This window comes from Muscardinus avellanarius (assembly GCF_963383645.1).
Source record: "Muscardinus avellanarius genome assembly, chromosome: 10".
Lineage (NCBI taxonomy): Eukaryota > Metazoa > Chordata > Mammalia > Rodentia > Gliridae > Muscardinus > Muscardinus avellanarius.
This window is the reverse complement of record NC_137796.1, coordinates 46,370,330-46,390,353: the sequence shown is the minus strand read 5'-3', so window position 1 is coordinate 46,390,353 and position 20,024 is coordinate 46,370,330. Positions and strand designations below refer to the sequence as shown.

At 42.5% G+C, this 20,024-nt stretch overlaps 1 pseudogene across 1 annotated transcript; it reads left to right on the top strand.

Moving 5' to 3' along the window:
• The first annotated feature begins 16,435 nt into the window (after window positions 1-16,435).
• On the top strand, window positions 16,436-16,665 carry LOC308268196 (small nuclear ribonucleoprotein G-like; annotated as a pseudogene). The gene has a single exon. The product of its transcript is annotated as a small nuclear ribonucleoprotein G-like (transcript).
• Window positions 16,666-20,024: the final 3,359 nt, after the last annotated feature.

The following is a 20,024-nucleotide window of genomic DNA, read 5'->3' as shown; positions in this document are numbered from 1 at the left end:
CGCGATCCTCTGGTCCCTGCCTTCCTGAATGCTGGGATTGCAAGCATGAGCCACCACACCCGGCTTATTATTATTAATTATTATTATATTTCTTTATTTAGCGGTACTAAGGATTGAATCAAGGAGCATTCTACCTCTGAGCTACACCCCCGGCCCTATTTTTTATCTTTACTTTGAAACAGAGTCTCACTGAGTTGCAGAGGGCCTCACTAAGTAGCTGAGGCTGTCTGGGAACCGCGATCCAACTGTCTCAGCCTTCCAAGTACTGGGATTACAATCATGTGCCACTTTACTCAGCCTAATGTACATGATTGAAGATTTCTAAAATAAAGTGTTTAAGATACGTGCGTGCACACACATACAAGTATAAAAACAGCTGATTAGCCGGGCGTGGTGGTGCACGCTTGTAATCCCCACGCTTGGGATGGGTAGACAGGAGGATGGTGCAGGTTTGAAGCCAGCCTTGCTGGTTTAAGAGACCCTGTTTCCAAATAAAAATATAAAAAATAGGCATCTGGCAGTGTAGCCCAGAGGTAGAAGGGTTTCCAGGAAGCCCAGTACCACCAAAAAAAAAAAAAAAAAAAAACACAACAACAACAACAAAAACCAGTTGATTAAATCTTTTATTATTGTTTTCTTTGTTTTGGTGTTTTTTTTTTTTTTGTATTAGAGATTAAACCCAGGGGCTTTCTACCACTGAGCCACATCCCTGTCCCTCTGCTCCCCCATTTCTTTATTTTTCTTTTCTTTTTCTTTTTTGGTAGCACTGGAGATTGAACCCAGAGGCATTCTATCTCTCAGCTAAACCCTTAACCCGATTTTTTTTATTTGAAAATAGAGTCTCACTAAGTTGTGGAGGGTCTCACTAAATTGTCAAGACTGGCTTTGAACCTGTGATCCTCCTATCTCAGCCTCCCAAAACTGGGATTACAAACCTGAGTCATTACACCCAGCTTCCTCCATTTTGTGTGTGTGTGTGTGTGTGATACTGGGGGTAGAACCCAGGAGCTTTGCTACCTCCGGACTATACTCCCAGACCTATTTTATACTTTACTTGAAAACAGGGTCTCACTAAATTGCTAAAGCCCTCACTAAGTAGCTGAGGCTGGCTTCTAACCTGTGCGATCCTCCTGTCTCAGCCTCCCAAGTACTGGGATTACAAGCATACACCACCATCCTTGGCTCCACCATTTTTTAAAAAAATGGTCTCAATAAGTTGCTGAGGATGGCCTCAACCTGCTATCCTCCTGTGTCAGCCTCCCAATATTTAAAATTACAGGTGTTTGCTACCACATCTGGCCCTTTTACTTATTTGTCTGTTTTGTGGTACTGGGGATTGAACCCTGGGGCATTCTCAGAACTCAGAGCTATGTCCCCAGCCCTCTTTTAATTTTAATTTTGAAACAGGGCCTCACTAAATTGCTGAGGCTGACCTGAAACCTGCTATCCACCAGCATCCCAAGTGCTGGGATTATAGAAGTGCATCACCATACCTGGCTCCCTTTTATTTTTTAAAATAAAATGCTTCTCAATGCTGTCTGAATGTTTTTCAAATGTTTCCTCCGTCCATATTTTCAGACCGAAAGGCTAAAATATGTTCAATCCATTTAAGGGCATTTCTTTTCCATATTTTCTTAAAAGAATTTTAACTGGGCAGACATTCACAATTTATGAATCCACTATTCATACTGCATGGAAATAAATACACATTGTGAAGCCCGCAGAACTTAGCATAGCCAAGCCTGGTAAGAGTCAAGTAATGTATTCATAAGGTTTAACACTACCTAAAATTCTCAAACACAAAGCCGAAAATACCATTTTAGTAGTTTAAGTCACATCTTTCCAAAAATATAATAATTTTCCAAGGTTTCCAAAAGATTAAAACTCAACTCAAACCCAAGCATGGCACACACCTGTAATCCCAGCTACATGGAAAGATGTGGCAGGAAGATTACAAGTGCAAGTTCAATACCATCTTGGGCAATTTAGAAAAAAATACCGTCTCAGCCAGGTGTAGTGGCGCACGCTTGTAAATCCCAGTACTTGGGGGGCTGAAACAGGAGGATCACAGGTTCACAGCCAGCCTTAACTACTTAGTGAGGCTCTTGCAAATTAGTGAGACCCTGTTTCAAAATTAAAAAATAAGAGCCGGGCATGGTGGCGCATGCTTGCAATCCCAGCGCTTGGGAGGCTGAGAAAGGAGGATCCCACAGGTTCGAAGCCAGCCTCAGCTACTTAGTGAGGCTCTCAACAACTTAGTGAGACACTGTTTCCAAATAAAAATATAAAATAGGTCTGGGAGTATAGCCCACAGGTAGAAAAGCCTCTGGGTTCCACCCCCAGTACCACACACACACACAAAAAGAACAAAAATAAAAAATAGGGCTGGGGGTGTAGCTCAGAGGTAGAATGTCTCTGGGTTCAATACTTAGTACTGCAAAAAAAAAAATAATAATAATAAATAGGGATGGTGATGTAGCTCAGAGGTAGAATGCTCCTGGGTTCAACTTCTAGTTACACACACACACACACACACACACACACACACACACACACACACAACAGAAAGAAAAAGAAAAAGAAAAAAAGAAGAAACGAAATACTCTCTCAAAATAAAAAAATACAGCCGGGCATGGTGGCGCACACTTGTAATCCCCAAGCTTGGGAGGCGGAGACAGGAGGATCGCACAGGTTTGAAGCCAGCCTTAGCTGGCTTAAGAGAACCTGTTTCCAAATAAAATATAAAATAGGTCTGGGAGTGTAGCCCGGAGGTGCAAGGGTTCCATCCCCAGTGCCACCAAAAAAAACAACAACAACAACAAAAAAAAAAAACAAGCCAGGCATAGTGGCGCAAGCTTGTAATTACAGTACTTGGGAGGCTGAGAAAGAAAATAAAGAGTAAAAAATAGGGCTGGGGGTGTAACTCAGAGGTAGAATGCCTCTGAGTTCCATCCCCAGTACTGCCAAAAAAACAAAAAAAAAAAGCAAAAAAAAAAAAAAAAAAAAAAAGCATAAAAAATAGGGCTGGAGGTATAACTCGGAGGTAGAATGACCCTGGGTTCAAATCCCAGTATCAAAGAAAGAAGAAAAAAAGCAAGCAAGCAAGCAAGCAAGCTCAGTGGTGAAGGGCTGCTGGATACAAATCTCCAATAATGCAAAAAACAAAAGAAAGAAAAAAGAAACTGATCTTGGACCCCAATCCCCATCACAATGTTATCATTTAAAGCATTAATTTCTGTAACCAGTCGTTAGCAATGTCTATTTCAAACAACAACCATTCCTGAAACTAGATGAAGATAAGAGAGTTTTCTTATATCCCAAAGTGGCGAAATAAGAAATATGTCAACGATCCTGAAAAATCTGAAGCTCTTCCCTTTAGAGATAGGGTACTGAAGTATGTATGAAAATGACTTTGGGAGTCTGTTGGATCCTGGCTCTGCCATTCACCAGCTATGTGCTCTTGGCAAGTTCCTTAACCTCTCTCTGACTCAGATTCATCATCTGTAAAGCAGGGACATTTTACAATTACAGCAACCACTTGTTGAGTTTACAAATAAAAAACATAAAATAGCTGGGCATGGTGGCACACCTTGTAATCCCCGCGCTTGGGAGGCAGAGACAGGAGGATCACACAGGTTTGAAGCCAGCCGTGCTGGCGTAAGAGACCCTGTTTCAAAAATATAAAATAGGTCTGGGAGTGTAGCCCAGAGATAGAAGGGCTTCCAGGAACCCCAGTACCACCAAAAAACAAAACAAAACAAAAAACCATAAAATAATGTCTTTAACATATTAAGCACTAAATGTTTGATGCCATTGTTATTATTTCCACAAAACAAATGAAATTAAGCAGGCCTTGTTTTTGCCTAGAAAAAGTTACTGACAAGCTGGGCATGGTGGCTCACGCTTGTAATCCCAGCATTCGGGAGGCTGAGACTGGAGGATCACGGTTCGTCAACCTCAGCTACTTAGTGAGACCCTTTGCAACTCAGTGACACCCAGTTTCAAAATAATGAATAAAAAAAAGGGCAGGGGATGTAGCTTGGAGGTTGAATACCCCCTGGGTTCCATCCCCATACCTGCAAAAAAAAAAAAAAAAAAAAAAAAAGTTACTGACAAATATCCTGTTAAATATAAGATTTCTGTATGGTTCAATCCCTGAACCAAATAGAAATTTACCTATAGTAGGGCAGGAAGCATACATGCTTCCTGATATCTAGTTTCAACATAAGCAGACTAAGTAGCTACAAAGAGAAATTCAGTTCCCTGATTTAACCACATTTTCCCATTTGACTTAAAGAGTAATCCTCATGGAAACAAGGTAGCAATGTTGGACACAGGGATTGGTTGTGGAGGAGATCTGGGCCTTGCACCTGACACAAGATTTTACCTCCACCTCCTCTGAGATCTGAGCCTAGCACTCTCCTACTTCCAAGCGGCAAATCTGAGGTCTGCACACCTGGCCTGACATAGACTAAACATCTAATTCTCAAAAATATAAGCAAATAAATCTTCCTTCTTCTAAATTGGGGGGGTCAGTCATTTTGGATTATAGAAGTGAAAATGCTGATACAAGTGATAACTAAGATTTGTGAATATAGAGAACAAGTGTGTGTGTGTGTGTGTGTGTGTGTGTGTGTGTGTGTGTGCGGTATAGGGAGTGGAACCCAGAGGCATTCTACCTCCAAACTACACGCCCAGCCCTATTCTTTATTCTTTTTTTTTTGGGGGGGGGTGGTACTGGGGGTGGAACCCAGGAGCTTCCTACCTCCAGGCTATACTCCCAGACCTATATTTTATTTGGATACAGGGTCTCATTAAGTCACTGAGAGCCTCACTAAGTAGTTGAGGCTGGCTTCGAACCTGTGTGATACTCCTGTCTCAACCTCCCAAGCACAGGGATTACCAGCATGCATCACCACGCCCGGCCCTTTATTCTTTATTTTAAAACAGGGTCAAAGCCGGGCGTGGTGGCGCATGCTTGTAATCCCTGCACTTGGAAGGCTGAGACAGGAAGATCGCACAGGTTCGAAGCCAGCCTCAACGACTTAGTGAGGCTCTCAGCAACTTAGTGAGACGTTTCCAAATAAAATAGAAAAAGGTCTGGGAGTATAGCCTGGAGGTAGAAAGCCTCTAAGTTCCACCCCTAGTACCACCAAAATAAACAAACAAACAAACAAACAAACAAACAGGGTCTCCCTGAGTTGCAAAGGGCCTAAGTAGCTGAGCCTGTCTGCAAACCGTGATCCTCCTGTCTCAGCCTCCCAAATGCTAGGATTACAAGCATACACCACCACGCCTGGCTGGCTGTGTATTTTTGCTGGGGATTGAACCCAAGGTTTTTGCAGGTGGTAGAAGAGTGATCTACCCAAATGTACCCTCAGCTAGAGAACAATTTTGTGTGTTTTGTTGTTGTTGTAGTTGTTTGTTTTGGGTTTTTTTTGCAGATCTGGGGATGGAAACCAGGAACATTCTACCTCCGAGCTACACCCCCAGCCCTATTTTTATTTTTTTTTAAAACAGGGTCTCGCCGGGCATGATGGCACACACTTGTAACCTCCGCGCTTGGGAGGCAGAGACAGGAGGATCTCGTAGGTTTGAAGCCAGCCTTGCTGGCTTAAGAGACCCTGTTTCCACATAAAAAAGTATAAAAATAGGTCTGGAAGTGTAGCCCGTGGGAGTGTAGCCAGAGGTAGAAGGGCTTCCAGGAACCCCAGTTCCACAATAAATAAATAAATAAATAAATAAATAAATAAATAAATAAATAAATAAAATAAAACAGGGTCTCTCTGAGTTGTTGCAAAGGGCCTAAGTACCTGAGACTGTCCACAAACCACAATTCTCCTGTCTCAGCCTCCCAAATGCTGGTATTAAAAGTGTGCACCACCATGCCCGGATCAATTTTGTTCATTTAGGAGCCGTGGAATGAACCCAGGGACAATCTATCCCTGAATTACATCCTTAGCCCTTTTTGACACAGGTCTTGCTAAATTATTGAGGCTGCCTCAAACCTGTAATCCTGTTTTGGCCTCCCAAGTACTGGGATTATAAGTGTGTGCCACCATGCCTTACTTTGCTTTTAAGGAGGTGCTACACTTTCAAATCTAAGAATGCCAGTCAAAATCAGTAAGTTTTTTTTTTTTTTTTGGGTGTGTTTGTGTGGTTCTGGAGATTAAACCGTACTCAACCACTTATGCTGCTATTTTTCTTTGTGTGTGTGTGTGTGTGTGTGTGTGGTACTAGAGATGGAACCCAGGGGCATTCTACCTCCAAGCTACACCCCCAGCCCTATTTTTTATTTTGAAACAGGGTTTCAGAGTTGCAAAAGGCCTAAGTATTAGCTGAGGCTGTCCCTGAACCTCAATCTTCCTGTCTTCAGACTCCCAAATGCTGGGATTACAAACTGGGCCACCACACCAGCTTTGTGTTCTTCATTTTAATTAATTTTGTGATAGTGGGAACTGAATGGGGTAGAAGCATTATTACCAGAGAACTACAAAACCCCAGCGCTTTTTGTTTTAAAAGTGTCTCATTAAGTTACCACTGGCCTTAGCTGGGCGTGGTGGCACAGGTTTATAATCCCAGCATTAAGTTACCACTGGCCTTAGCTGGGCGTGGTGGCACAGGTTTATAATCCCAGCATTCGGGAGGCTGAGACGGGAGTATCTGAGACCAGAGTATCGTGGTTCCCAGACAGCCTCACCTACTCAATCAGGCCCTCTACAACTTAGTGAGACCCTGTTTCAAGATAAAGAGTAAAAAATAGGGCACAGGGTAGAGCTCAGAGGTCAAATGCCCCTGGGTTCTATTCCCAAGCCCTCTCCCCCCAAAAAAAAAAATTACCACTGGCCTTGAACCTGTGATCCTCCTGTCTTATAGTCCCAAGTACTAGGATTGCAGGCATATGCCACAACATTGTACTTCATTTTATTCTGAGGTAGAATCTCACTAAATTGCCAAGGCTGACATCAAACTTGCAATTCTGCTGCCTCAGCGCCCTGAGTAGCTGAGATTACAGGTAAATGTCACCAAACTTGCTTTCAGGTGTTTCTTTTTTTTGGGGGGGAGGTTGTTTTTTTGGCAGTACTGGGGTTGGAACCCAGAGGCATTCTACCTCTGAGCTATATTCCCAACCCTATATATTTTTTAAAATTCTTTATTTTAAAACAGGGTCCCACTGAGTTGCAAAGGGCCTAAGTAGCTAAGGCTGTCCACGAACCACAATCCTCCTATCTCAGCCTCCCCAATGCTGGGATTACAAGCATGGGCCACCACACCTGGCTTTGCTTTTCCTTTTTTTTTTTTTTTGTGCAGGTCTGGGGATGGAACCCAGGGGCATTTGACCTCCAAGCTACACCCCCTGCCCTATTTTTATATTCTTTATTTTAAAACAGGGTCTAAGTTGTGGAGGGCCTCACTAAGTAGCTGAGCTGTCCACAAACCGCAATCCTATGGTCTCAGTCTCCCAAATGCTGGGATTACAAGCATGTGCCACCACGCCCAGCTTGCTTTTCCTCTTAATTATCCTCTTTCCTCTTTTTTTTTTTTTTTTTTTTTTTTTTTTTTGCTATACCGAGGCTAGAACCCAGGGGCACTGTACCTCTGAGCTACACCCCCGGTCCTATTTTCAGTCTTTTTTATTTTTTGAAACAGGGTCTCACTGAGTTGCAAAGGGCCTTGCTAAGTAGCTGAGGCTTTCTGCAAACCGTCAGCCTCCGGTCTCCGCCTCCCAAATGCTGGGATTACAAGCATGCGCCACCACTCCTGGCCTACTCTTCTTAATTTACTTTCACTGTGTGATGATCCTTATCAATGAAGTGTACTAGGTTGTTTATACAGGTAATTGGCAGGAGGATCCTGTTTTTCTAAGGATCCTGTTGCCTTTAATGGGAGTTGGCTAATTCAGTGTATCAAGAACAGGAAATAGACAGGACTAAAGCCTGTTTTCCATTCCTGATTTCTATAACTGCTCTCTGAAAGCTGGGCATTTATCTAGGTCCTGCTGGCAAATGGGCTCTTTCTGACTTCTTTTGGCTCTACATGATCTAGGAAGCAGCCATCTCTGCTCTGTATTTGTTCTGCTTTTGTTAATACAACTGTCCATGCTTCCTCTCCATCTTGTAGAAAGTGGCCCTTTCCTAAATAGATTGTTGCCCTCAGATTCACTGTTATACTGTGATTACCTTGTGAATGTCTAGTATTATGTCACAGAGATTTGGGAAGAATGTCAGGTAAGTACAGGAGTCTGTTTAGCTAGGTCCCCTGTTGTCTTGAAACAAAGATCCTTTATAACATACCATTGTGAGCAACAGGACTGCTTTCCACTCCATTTTCTCTGTTTGTCTACTGACTGAAGAGATTTTGAAACTACTCTCTGAGGCAAACCTGGTGGTACATGCCTGTAATCCCAGCACTTGGAAGGCCAAGGCAGAAGGATTGCAGGTTCGTGGCCATCCTCAGCAACTTAGTGAAGCCTTCCCTAACTTAGTGAGAACTTTTTTAAAGGGGTGGGGGAGGCCAGGTGTGGTGGCACACACTTGTAATCCCAGTGCTTGGGAGGCTGAGACAGGAGGATCACACAGGTTCAAAGCCAGCCTCAGCTACTTAGTGAGGCTCTCAGCAACTTAGTGAGACCCTGTTTCCAAATAAAGTATAAAATAGGTCTGGGATTATAGCCTGGAGGTAGAAAATCCCCTGGGTTCCACCCCCAGTACCACAATAAATAAATAAATAAATAAATAAATAAATAAATAAATAAATAAAGGAAAAAAGCCAAGTGTGGTGGCGCACGCGTGTTAATCCCAGCATTCGGGAGGCTGAGACCAGAGGATCGCGGTTTGCAGACAGCCTCAACTACTTAGTGAGGCCCTTCGCAACTTAGCGAGACCCTGTTTCAAAATAAAGAATAAAAAATAGATCAGGGGGTGTAGCTTGAAGGTCAAATGCCCCTGGGTTCCATCCCCAGACCTGCAAAAAAAAAAAAAGTGTTGGGAAGGATATGAAAAAATTGGAATCCTTATGCATTGCTCATAGGAATATAAAATGGGGTAGTTGCTTTGGTAAACAATCTGGCAGTTCCTCAATAGGTTGAATATAGAATTACCATAGGACCAAGCAATTCCATTTCTATGAACAACATATGTCTACCAAAAATGTGTATGTGAATGTCCAGAGCATTATTCATGGAAACTGGAAACAACTGTCAACCAAAAAATGGACAAAAAAAAAAAAAAAAAAAGGTGGTGTAACCATACAATGGAATATTACTTAGCCTTAATGATGAATTAAATGGCTGTGCATGATAATCACAATACTTGGATACTTGGGAGGAGTGCTGAGACAGAAGAATTGTAGGTTCAAGGACAGCTTCAGCAATGTAGCAAAACTCTTAGCAATCTAGTAAGACCCTGTTTCAAAAAAAAAGTAAAATAGTGAGACTACCATCAAACTAGTGAGACCTTGTTTCAAAATAAAAATAAAATGGTGCTGGGGATGTAGCTTGGGAGGTGGAATACCCCTGGGTTCAATCTCCAGTAACACTAACACACACGCTGTGTCAATGCATGCTATTATAACCTGAACACTGAAAACAAGATCAATTTTAAAAAAGACTCAAAAGGCTACGTGTTATATGAATCAATTAATATGAAATGCCCAAATTAGACAAATTCTTTTAAATGGAAAGTAGATTAAGTTGCTTAAAGCTGGGGTGGGGATAGATGGGAAAAATAAGGCGTAACTGCTAATTGTTAAAGGATTTCTTTTTGGGGTGATGAAAATACTCTAAAATTACTTGTAGTTTAATGGCTGGATAACTGAATAAACTGAAGACCAGCCAGGCATGGTGGTGCACACTATAATCTCTGTACTTGGGAGGCTGAGATAGAAGAATAGCAGGTTTGTGGCCAGCCTCAGCTACTTCGTGAGGCCCTCTTTAACTTAATAAGACTCTGTTTCAAAATAAAGAATAAAAAGTTAGGCTGCGGGCATAGCTCAAAAGTAGAATATCCCTGGGTTCAACCCCCAGTTCCGTAAAAATAATTGAACTGATCTAGTATATGGGAGGTTAAGACAGGTGGATCACAGATTCAAGGCCAGCCTCAGTAATATATTGAGACCCTCAGCACTATTTTTTTTTTTTTTTTTTTTGCAGGTCTGGGGATGAAACCCGAGCTACACCCCCTGCCCAATTTTTTGTTCTTTGTTTTGAAACAGGGTTGCAGAGGGCCTCACTAAGTAGCTGAGGCTGTCCGCGAACTGAGATCCTCCAGTCTCAGCCTCCCGAATGTTGGGATTACAAGTGTGAGCCACCACGCCAGGCTTGACCCTCAGCAATTTAATGAAACCCTGTTTAAAAAAAAAAAGGGGGGGGGGCCAGGCAGGGTGGCACAGGATTTTAATCCAAGTTCTTGGGAAATTGACACAGATGGGCTGCTGGTGTAGCTCAAAGGTAGAATGCCCCAGGGTACCACAAAAAGAGAAAAAAAGGTCTGAAGGTATAACTCAGAGATAAAACATCCCTGGGTTCAATCCCCAGTACCACAAAACAAACAAATTGAATTGTATGGTATGTGAATTATACTTCAATAAAGTTATTATAAAAGTATAAAGATGAATCTGAACAACTCCATAAACAATTCTCCCTTCAGAAGCACACACAGAAAATGTTCTTTCCTGTCCAACTCAAATAATGTAAACTCATAGCTACCCTTGATAATTTTGAGACATTATAGAAAATTCTTTAGGCGGATTAGTTAAGTTGCTGTCTATGAAATTCAAAGCCCAACCATTTACATGTTTTTAGTTCAGAATGACACAAACCATATTTAGAAATGTACTCCAAAAAAATGCTTTGAAGAATTTTATTTTCAACATTCATGAATTTAAAATATCCATCCAGCCAAGAGAAAATGCCTTGAAGAGTTAGTCCTTTGTTCCGTCATTCCTTAAAGTCTATTCTTTTGGTCCCCTTATCTGTTAACACATTTTTTTCCTCTATTGGGGATTGAACCCAGGGGCAATGAGCTACACCCTTAGCCCTATTTTTTATTCTTTATTTTGAAACAGGGTCTCACTAAATTGTGGAGGCTGGCAGCAAACCTTTGATCCTCCTGTCTCAGCCTCCCAAGTACTGGGATTACAAGCATGCGCCACCGCACCCGGCTCTGATACCATATTTAAAAGTAAAATACCAGCTGGGCGCGGTGGCGCATGCTTGTAATCCCAGCATTCGGGAGGCTGAGACCCGAGGATCGCGGTTCGCGGACAGCCTCAGCTACTTAGTGAGACCCGGTTTCAAAATAAAGAATAAAAAATAGGGCAGGGGGTGTAGCTCAAAGGTTGAATGCACCTAGGTTCCATCCCCAGATCTGCAAAAAATAAAAAATAAAAAAATAAAAAATAAAAGTAAAATACCAAGCTAGGTGTGGTGATACACACTTATAATCCTTGGGAGGCTGAGACAGGAGGATCACAGGTTCAAGCCGTAGGGTTCTCAGCAACCTAGTGAGACCGTTTTCAAATAAGAAATAAAATCAGAAAAAAAAAAAGAAAGAAAAAATCAGTCTAGGGTATAGCTCGGAGGCAGAATGCCTCTGGGTTCAATTCCCAGTACCACACAATCAACCAATCAATCAATATGAAATACTTCTGTTGGTGATAATATGAAAAGATGCTATTTCTCCTACCTTTCTACCTACATCTCTGGCTAATCTTAGTTGCCCTCCCTCCTTGGTACTGGGAATTGAATCTAGGGGCATTCTACCTCCGAGCTATACCCACAACCCTTTTCATTTTTTCTTTTCAAACAGGGTCTCACTAGGTTGCTGAGGCTTTTCTGAAACCTGCGATCCTCCTACCTCAAGCCTCCTATCGTAGCTTGCCTTATCTGTTTCTAAAATCAACATCCTTCCTGGGAAGATTCCCAAAACCGTCTCTGGCTCAGATCTTCCTTCTGAGCTCTAGACCCGAAACATGTCAATTAAGAAGTTCCCAACTAGAATGTCCAAACCTAGACTCCCAGTGTTTCGTCCTTGCCTTGGCAAACAATATCACCATTAAACTTCTTAAGGCAGAAACCTGGGAGTTAGCCGACAGTCCTCATTCTCCTTCACATCCAACTAATCAATACTTATTTATTTACTGGCACTAGGGATTAAACCATGCTACACCCCCAATCCTTTTTTTTTTACTTACTTTTTGTGTGTGTGTGTGTGTGGGGGGGTCTGGGGATGGAACCCAGGGGCATTCAACCTGAGCTACATCCCCTGCCCTATTTTTTATTCTTTATTTTGAAACAGGGTCTAAGTTGCAGAGGGCCTTACTAAGTAGCTGAGGCTGTCTGCAAACTGTCATCCTCCAGTCTCAGCCTCCCAAATGCTGGGATTACAAGCGTGCGCCACCACACCCGACTTTTATTTTTTATTTTGAAACATGGTCTCACTAAATTGCTGAGACTGCCCTTGAACCTGTGATCTTCTTGTCTCAATCTCTCAAGTATTGGGATTATAATCATGTGTTGTCACACCTCGCTTCAAGAGACCAAACATGTACTTTGCTCCACACCTGGCTTCAAGAGACCAAACATGTACTTTGCTCCACATTACAAAATTAATAATCCAAGTTAAAAAAAAAAATGCGGCATGGTGCCGCATTCCAGTACTTGGGAGGCAGAAACAGGATGAAACAAGGAGGACTGCAGGTTTTAGGGACAGCCTCGACAACCTAAGAGAGGCTCTCAGCAATTCAGTGAGACCATGTTTCCAAATAAAAAATAAATAGGCTGGTGTATAGCTCAGAGGTAGAATGCCCATGAGTTCAACCTCCAGCACTTAAAAAATAAAAATTTAAAAACCAGTGTTCATCCTTTAACATGCAAGTTTTTAGCATGTGAGGAAGAGGATGATTTTGCTTTCTTACCCCATCCCCCAATATTTGGCAATGTCTAGAGACATTTGGTGGTCACAACTCAGGAAATGCTAGTGGCGTCTAGTAGTTAGAAGCCACAAATGTTGCTAAACAGTCCACAAAGCACAGAATAGTCCTTGCAGAAAAAAATTATCCATCCCCAAAATGTCAATTAGTTACACCATTGAGAAATCCTAACAAGTGCTTCCAAACCTTCCTATTCAGGTTACACACACACACACACACACACACACACACACACATATATATTTGTTTGTGGCACTGGGGATGGAACTCAAGGGCATTTGACCTCCAAGTTACACCCCCTGCCCTATTTTTTATTCTTAATTTGAAACAGGGTCTCACTACTTTGCAGAGGGCCTCACTAAATAGCTTGAGGCTGCCCGCGAACCATGATCCATGATCCTCCGGTCTCAGTCTCCCGAATGCTGGGATTACAAGAGTGTGCCACCATGCCTGGCACAAATACATAAATTTGAAGCCAGCCTCAGCAAATAGTAAGACTCTCATCAACCTATCAAGATTCTTTCAAAATAAAAATTGAAAAATAGGGCTGGGGGTGTAGCTCATAGATAGAATGCCCCTGTGTTTAATCCCCAGTTTCACACACACACGTTACTTGTTCCTAGGAAGATAATACAAACTTCCCCCATTAACTAAGCTAAAATAAATTCATACGACAATAAGTGTTATCCCAGGAAAAGAGATGGGCAAATGTTAATTAAATGGTTTAGAAGTTGGTTTTGGTGTAAGCTTTTAATTCCAGTATTTGGGAGACTGAGACAGGAGGATCAAAGATTGGCGGCCAGCCTTAGCTACTTAGTGAGGCTCTTCGCAACTTAGTGAGAACCTGCTTAAAAAAGAAGAGTGGGGGGGGCTAGAGGTGAGAGGCAGAATGCCACTAGGAATCCCTAGTTCTGGAAAAAAAAAGGTTTAGAAGACAAATGCTAGCAGGCATGGTGGCATAGGCCTATACTCCTAGTACTTGGGAGGAGAATCACAGGTTAACAGCCAGCCTCAGATACTCCTAAGGCCTCCACAACTCAGTGAGGCCCTGTTTCAAAATAAAGAATAATAGCCGGGCATGGTGGCGTATGCTTGTAATTGCAGGTCTTGGGAAGCTGAGACATGAGGATTGGGCAGGTTTGAAGCCAGCCTCAGCTACTTAGTGAGACTCTATTTCCAAATACAATATAAAATTGGGCTGAGGGTATAGCCTGGAGGTAGAAAGCCTCTGGGTTCCAACCCCAGTACCACAAAAAAAATAAAAAAAATAAAAATAAAAATAAAAAAAGAATAAAAACTAGGGCGGGAGCTGGGTGTGGTGGCGCATGCTCGTAATCCCAGCATTTGGGAGGCAGAGACAGGAGAATAGAGGTTCACAGACAGCCTCAGCTACTTAGCAAGGCCCTTTCACAACTCAGTGAGACCCTGTTTCAAAAACTAAAATGACAGCCGGGCGTGGTGGCGCACGCTTGTAATCCCTGCGCTTGGGAGGCAGAGGCAGGAGGATCGAGGTCAGCCGCGCTGGCTTAAGAAACCCTGTTTCAAAAATACAGAAAATAGGTCTGGGAGTGTAGCCCAGAGGTAGAAGGGCTTCCAGGAACCCCAGTACCACCAAAAAAAAAAAAAAAAAAAAAAAAAAACTAAAAAGACTAAAAAAGCTATGTAGTTCGGAGGTAAAATGCACCTAGGTTTCATCCCCAGTACCGCAAAAAAAAAAAAAAAAAAAAAAAAAGACTTGGGGTGTAACTCAGAGGTAGAATGCCCCTGAGTTCAATCCCCAGTACCGCAAAGGGAAGGGAAGGGAAGGGAAGGGGAGCGGAGGGGAGGGAAAGGGAGGGGAGGGGAGGGGAGGGGAGAGGCATGCTTGTAGTCCTAGTACTCCGGAGGCTAAGACAGGAGGATCACAAGTTCCTGGCCAACCTCAGCAATTTAGTGAGGCACACTGCAACTTAGTGAGATTGTGTTTCAAAATAAAAGAACAAGCCAGACATGGTGGCACACGCTTGTAATCCCAACACTTGGGAGGCTGAGACATGAGGCTTGCACGGGTTCAAAGCCAGCCTCAGCAACTTAGTGAGACCCTGTTTCTAAATAAAAGTATAAAATAGGTCTGATAGTATAGCCTGGAGGGAGAAAAGCCCCTGGGTTCCATCCCCAGTACCACCAAAAAATAAACAAACAAACAAATAAATAAAAGCACAAAATAGGGGCTCAATGTGTAGCTCAGAGGTAGAATGCCCCTGGGTTCCATCCACAATAAAACAATAAAAAAGAATGAGGAAGGAAGAAAGACAAGAAGAAAGGAGAATGCCTTGAGTATACCCCAGAGCCTGAAACGCTCCTTCTAGAACTCAGGGCAGAGTCAACCTCAAGCCTGCCAATCAAGCCCCCTGGAAAATAACTAGAATCCACCTTCCCATACTTACCTGCAGTAGATCCCATCCCTTCAACCTACCCTTTGCTCCTGCCAAGCTGGTCACCTATGACAGGAGTTGGGCTACAAGGCCAGAACATCCCACTGGTTCAGTTACCACTGAACAAAAGCCTTCACCTACTTCACAAAAGTTATGTCCTTCAGCAGAGCAGTAACCTTTCCCCCACCCCCACCCCCCCGGGAGGAGGAGGACATGACATCATCTCAAACCAATCACAACGTGTTCCTATGACTCCTAGAGGAAGAAGGTAATGAAAAAACAAAGATGGAAAATGCTGTACATGGCTCAGATCCTAAGGCCTTGTCCCCTGCCACCTAAAATCAGTGCTTAGCAGCAGCCAGCCAGGAGCTGCCTCATTTCCTGTAAAGCTATGGTAAAAATAGGAAGTGGGGGAGGAAGTGTACAAAGCAGAAACAAAAAGTAATCACTGCCTAGCTTCCTGAACACAAATCATTGAGCAGGGAGGGTATCATTAAAACATCAAAATGGAAAGGCTAGAGTGGAAAGCCAACGCCAAAGGAAGTGACACTTCTGGGTCCACCAGGCCCCAGTCTGGAAGACTGACCCAAAAGAAAACCTGGACAAACCTGGACACTACCTATTACACATAAGTGGCTTCTTAGGAATTAACACTAGAGCATGTTAATTTGAAGAGAGGGTCATTGGTTGCTTCTATACCCAGCAGCACAGGTCAGCCCTGAGTGCCCTCAGCACCTGGATGTAATGGTGAACAAGACAGGCATAGCACTTGCTCACAAGAAGTTACCACTCTAACAGAATAACAAAATGGACACACACAGTGACACCTGACTGCTTCCGCTGCTGACATCTGCTCTATAACAATTTACTATTGTAAAATATGGCATTCCTTTGCAAACCCAGAGCAAGTTATCCATTAGTGGTTCTGAGGAGCTTTTATATTTGATAATCTACAAACAACTGATTATTTCCCCTTAAGCATAAGAAAAAATTTTCTAAACACAATGTCAACAGAACTAAAATTTGCTTTGAAAATAACACAGACAGTAAATTCCATTCCAAAGCACCGTTGAGCATGCCTCCTAGACAACATGAGCAAAGCTCATCCTCCCCAGCTGAAAAAATTTATAGACAAGAAGTTGTCATTGAAGTTAAATGGTGGCAGACATGTCCAAGGAATATTACGGGCTTTGATCCCTTTATGAATCTTGTGATAGATGAATGTGTGGAGATGGCAACCAGTGGGCAACAGAACAATATTGGAATGGTGATAATAGGAGGAAATAGTATCATCATGTTAGAAGCCTTGGAAAGAGTATAATAATGGCTGTTCAACAGAAATCCATGTCAACTCTCCAAAAGACCTGTTTTACTATGACACTAAAATAGGGTTGTGTACATTTTCATATGAAACTTTTTGTTAAACTTTTGTATTAAAAAAAAAGAAAAATAACACAGGCTTTAAAAAAGAGGCCAAATGTGTTAAAGTCATATAAATGAAGGATAGGTTTAATTTTGTTTAAATTGAGGGTTTTTTTTTTTCTTTTTTCTTTTTTTTTTTTTTTTGAGTGAGAACACTAAGTAGCTGGACTGGCTTCAAACCTGTGTGATCCTCCTGTCTCAGCCTCCCAAGTGCTAGGATTACAAGCATGCACTACCACGCCCAGTATCTTTTTAAAGTTTTTTATTTTGAAGCAGAGTCCCACTGTTTCAAAGTTGCTGAATCTTGCTAAACTGTTGTAGCTGGCTTCAAACCTACAATCTTCCTATCTCAGCCTAACAAGTACTGAGATTGAGGTAGGATAGGAGAAATAAAATATTAGGTATAAAAGAGATAAACTAGAAAGGAAAGGAAAAATATAGTTTTTAAATATAAAACTAAGCTTGTCATGGTGGTACATGTTTGTAATCTCAGTACTTGGGAGGTTAAGACAAGAGGACTGAAAAGCCAGGCATTGTGGCACATGCTTGTAATCCCAGCATTCGGGAGTTTGAGACGGGAAGGATAGCAGTTCACGGACAGCCTCAGCTATTTAGTGAAGCCCTCCACAACTTAGTAAGACGTTGTTTCAAAATGAATAAAAAATAGGGGAGGGGATGTAGCTCAGAGGTTGAAAGCCCCTGGGTTCCACCCCCAGATCTGCAAAAAAAAGGGGGGCTGGGGGGTGTGGCTTGGAGGTCAAAGGCCCCTGAGTTCAATTCCTCAGTACCCTCCCCAAAACCTACATCTATTAAAAACATTCATGAAGCTGGATGTGGTGGCTTGTAATCCCAGCATTTGGGAGGCTGAGACAAGAGGATCATGGTTTGTGGCTAGCCTCAGCTACTTGGTGAGGGCCTTTGCAAATCAGTGAGACCCTGTTTCAAAATAAAGAATAAAAAAATAGGCTGGGGGTGTAGCTCGGAGGTAGAATGCCCCTGGACTCCATCCCCAGTACAGAAAAAAAAAAAAAAAAAAAAAAAGGGCTGGGTGTGGTGGCACATGCCTATAATCTCAGTACTTAGAAGGCTAAGACAGGAGGATTGCAGGTTTCAGGCCTCAGCATCTGAGTGAGGCCCTCAGCAATTTAGTGAGACCCTGCTGCACTGCTTCAAACTTAAAAAAAGGGCTGCAGCGTAGCTTAGAGGTAGAATGTCCCTGAGTTCAATCCCCAGTACAACACACACACACACACACACACACACACACACACACACACACGAAAAGTTAAGGTACTCAGGAGCAATTTATTTATTTTTTTTAATTTATTTTTAGGTACTGGGATGGAACCCAGGGGCATTCTACCTCCGAGCTACATCCTCAGCCCTATTTTTTATTCTTTATTTTGAAACAGGGTCTCACTGAGTTGCAGAGGGCCTCACTAAGTAGCTGAGGCTGGCGCGAACTGCAATCCTGTCTCAGCTTCCCAAATGCTGAGATTACAAGCATGCACACAATACCCGGCTTAAAAAAAAGTTTTTTGCCAGGCATGGTGGCACACTCTTATAATCCCCGCGCTTGGGAGGCGGAGACAGGAGGATCACGCAGGTTCGAAGCCAGCCGTGCTGGCTTAATTAAGAGACCCTGTTTCCAAATTAAAAAAATATATAAAATGGGTCTGGGAGTGTAGCCTGGAGGTAGAAGGGCTTCCAGGAACCCCAGTACCACCAAAATAAATAATAATAATAATAATAATAATAATAATAATAATAATAATAATGTTTTTAAAAATCAATACTAGAGTTGGGCATCATATTTCATGCCTGTTATCTCAGCACTTGGGAAGGTGAGACAGGAGGACAGCAGGTTTGAGGACAGCCTCAGCAATTAGTGAGACTCTCATTAAACTAGTGAGACCCTGTTTCAAACTAAAAATAAAAAATTGGGCTAGAGGTAAAGGTCAGAGGTAGAATGCCTCTGGGCTCAATCCCAGACACACACACACACACACACACACACACACACACACACACACACAGAGCAATAATATATATCTTAGAATGAATTTTAGAAATAAAACTCACAAAGCTGGGCATGGTGGTACACGCTTGTAAGCCCACTACTTGGGAGACAGGAGGATTGCTGTTCACAGCCAGCTTCAGCTACTTAGTGAGGCACTTTGCAACTTAGTAAGACCCTGTTTCAAAATAAAGAATAAAAAATAGGGCTGAGGATGTAAGCTTGGAGGTAGACTTCCCCTTGGTTTAATCCCCAGTACAGCAAAAAAAGAAATAGAAATAAGACTTACAAGCCAGGTGTGTTGGCACATACTTGTAATGCCAGCATTTGGGAGGTTGAGACAGGAGGATCACGGTTTGCGGACAGCCTCAGCTACTACTTAGTGAGGCCCTTTGCCTCAGTGAGACCCTGTTTCAAAATAACGAATAAAAAAAGGGCTGAGGGTATAGCTTGGAGGTAGAATGCCCCTGGGTTCCATTCCCGGTATCTCAAAAAATAATAATAATAATAATAAGACTCACAGTAAATATGGAGCCTGTCATTGGCAGCACTGCCTACAAGCAAAAATCTGGAAATAACTCACATGTCCTGCATTAAAGGGGTTCATTAAATAAATTACACAGGAACATCTCATAGTCATTTCAAAGATCAAGGCAGAGCCTCTCCATTTCATCCACTCTAAGATGCCCTCATTAATAAATTACATCACCTTATATATGGCAAGAGAAACTGATATATAATGATAACCTGCCATCACATAACATATCCCAGTTTCAGGCTCCCTCAATGATCTTTTCCATTTCTGATTCCTCTACCTCAGGCTGTCTGGACCACACATCACCCATGGAACAAAAATTTGTGTCCTTATCCCTTTATTCTATTTTTTCTAGAATGTATCTATACTGAGCTGGGTGTGGTGGCAAATGCCTGTAATCCCAGTACTTGGGAGGGTGATACTGGATGATGTTAGGTTCCAGGTCAACAATTCAGCCAGGCCTTCAGCAATTTAGCGAGGCACTATTTCAAAATAAAAAATAAAATAGAGTCATGCGTGGTGGTGCACACTTGTAATCCCAGCTTTTGGGAGGCTGAGACAGGAGGATCACAGTTCCTGGACAGCCTCAGCTACTTAGTGAAGCCCTTTGAAACTAAGAGAGACCCTGTTTCCAAATAAAGAATAAGCTGGGCATGGTGACGCACACTTGTAATACCCATGCTTGGGAGGCTGAGACAGGAGGATC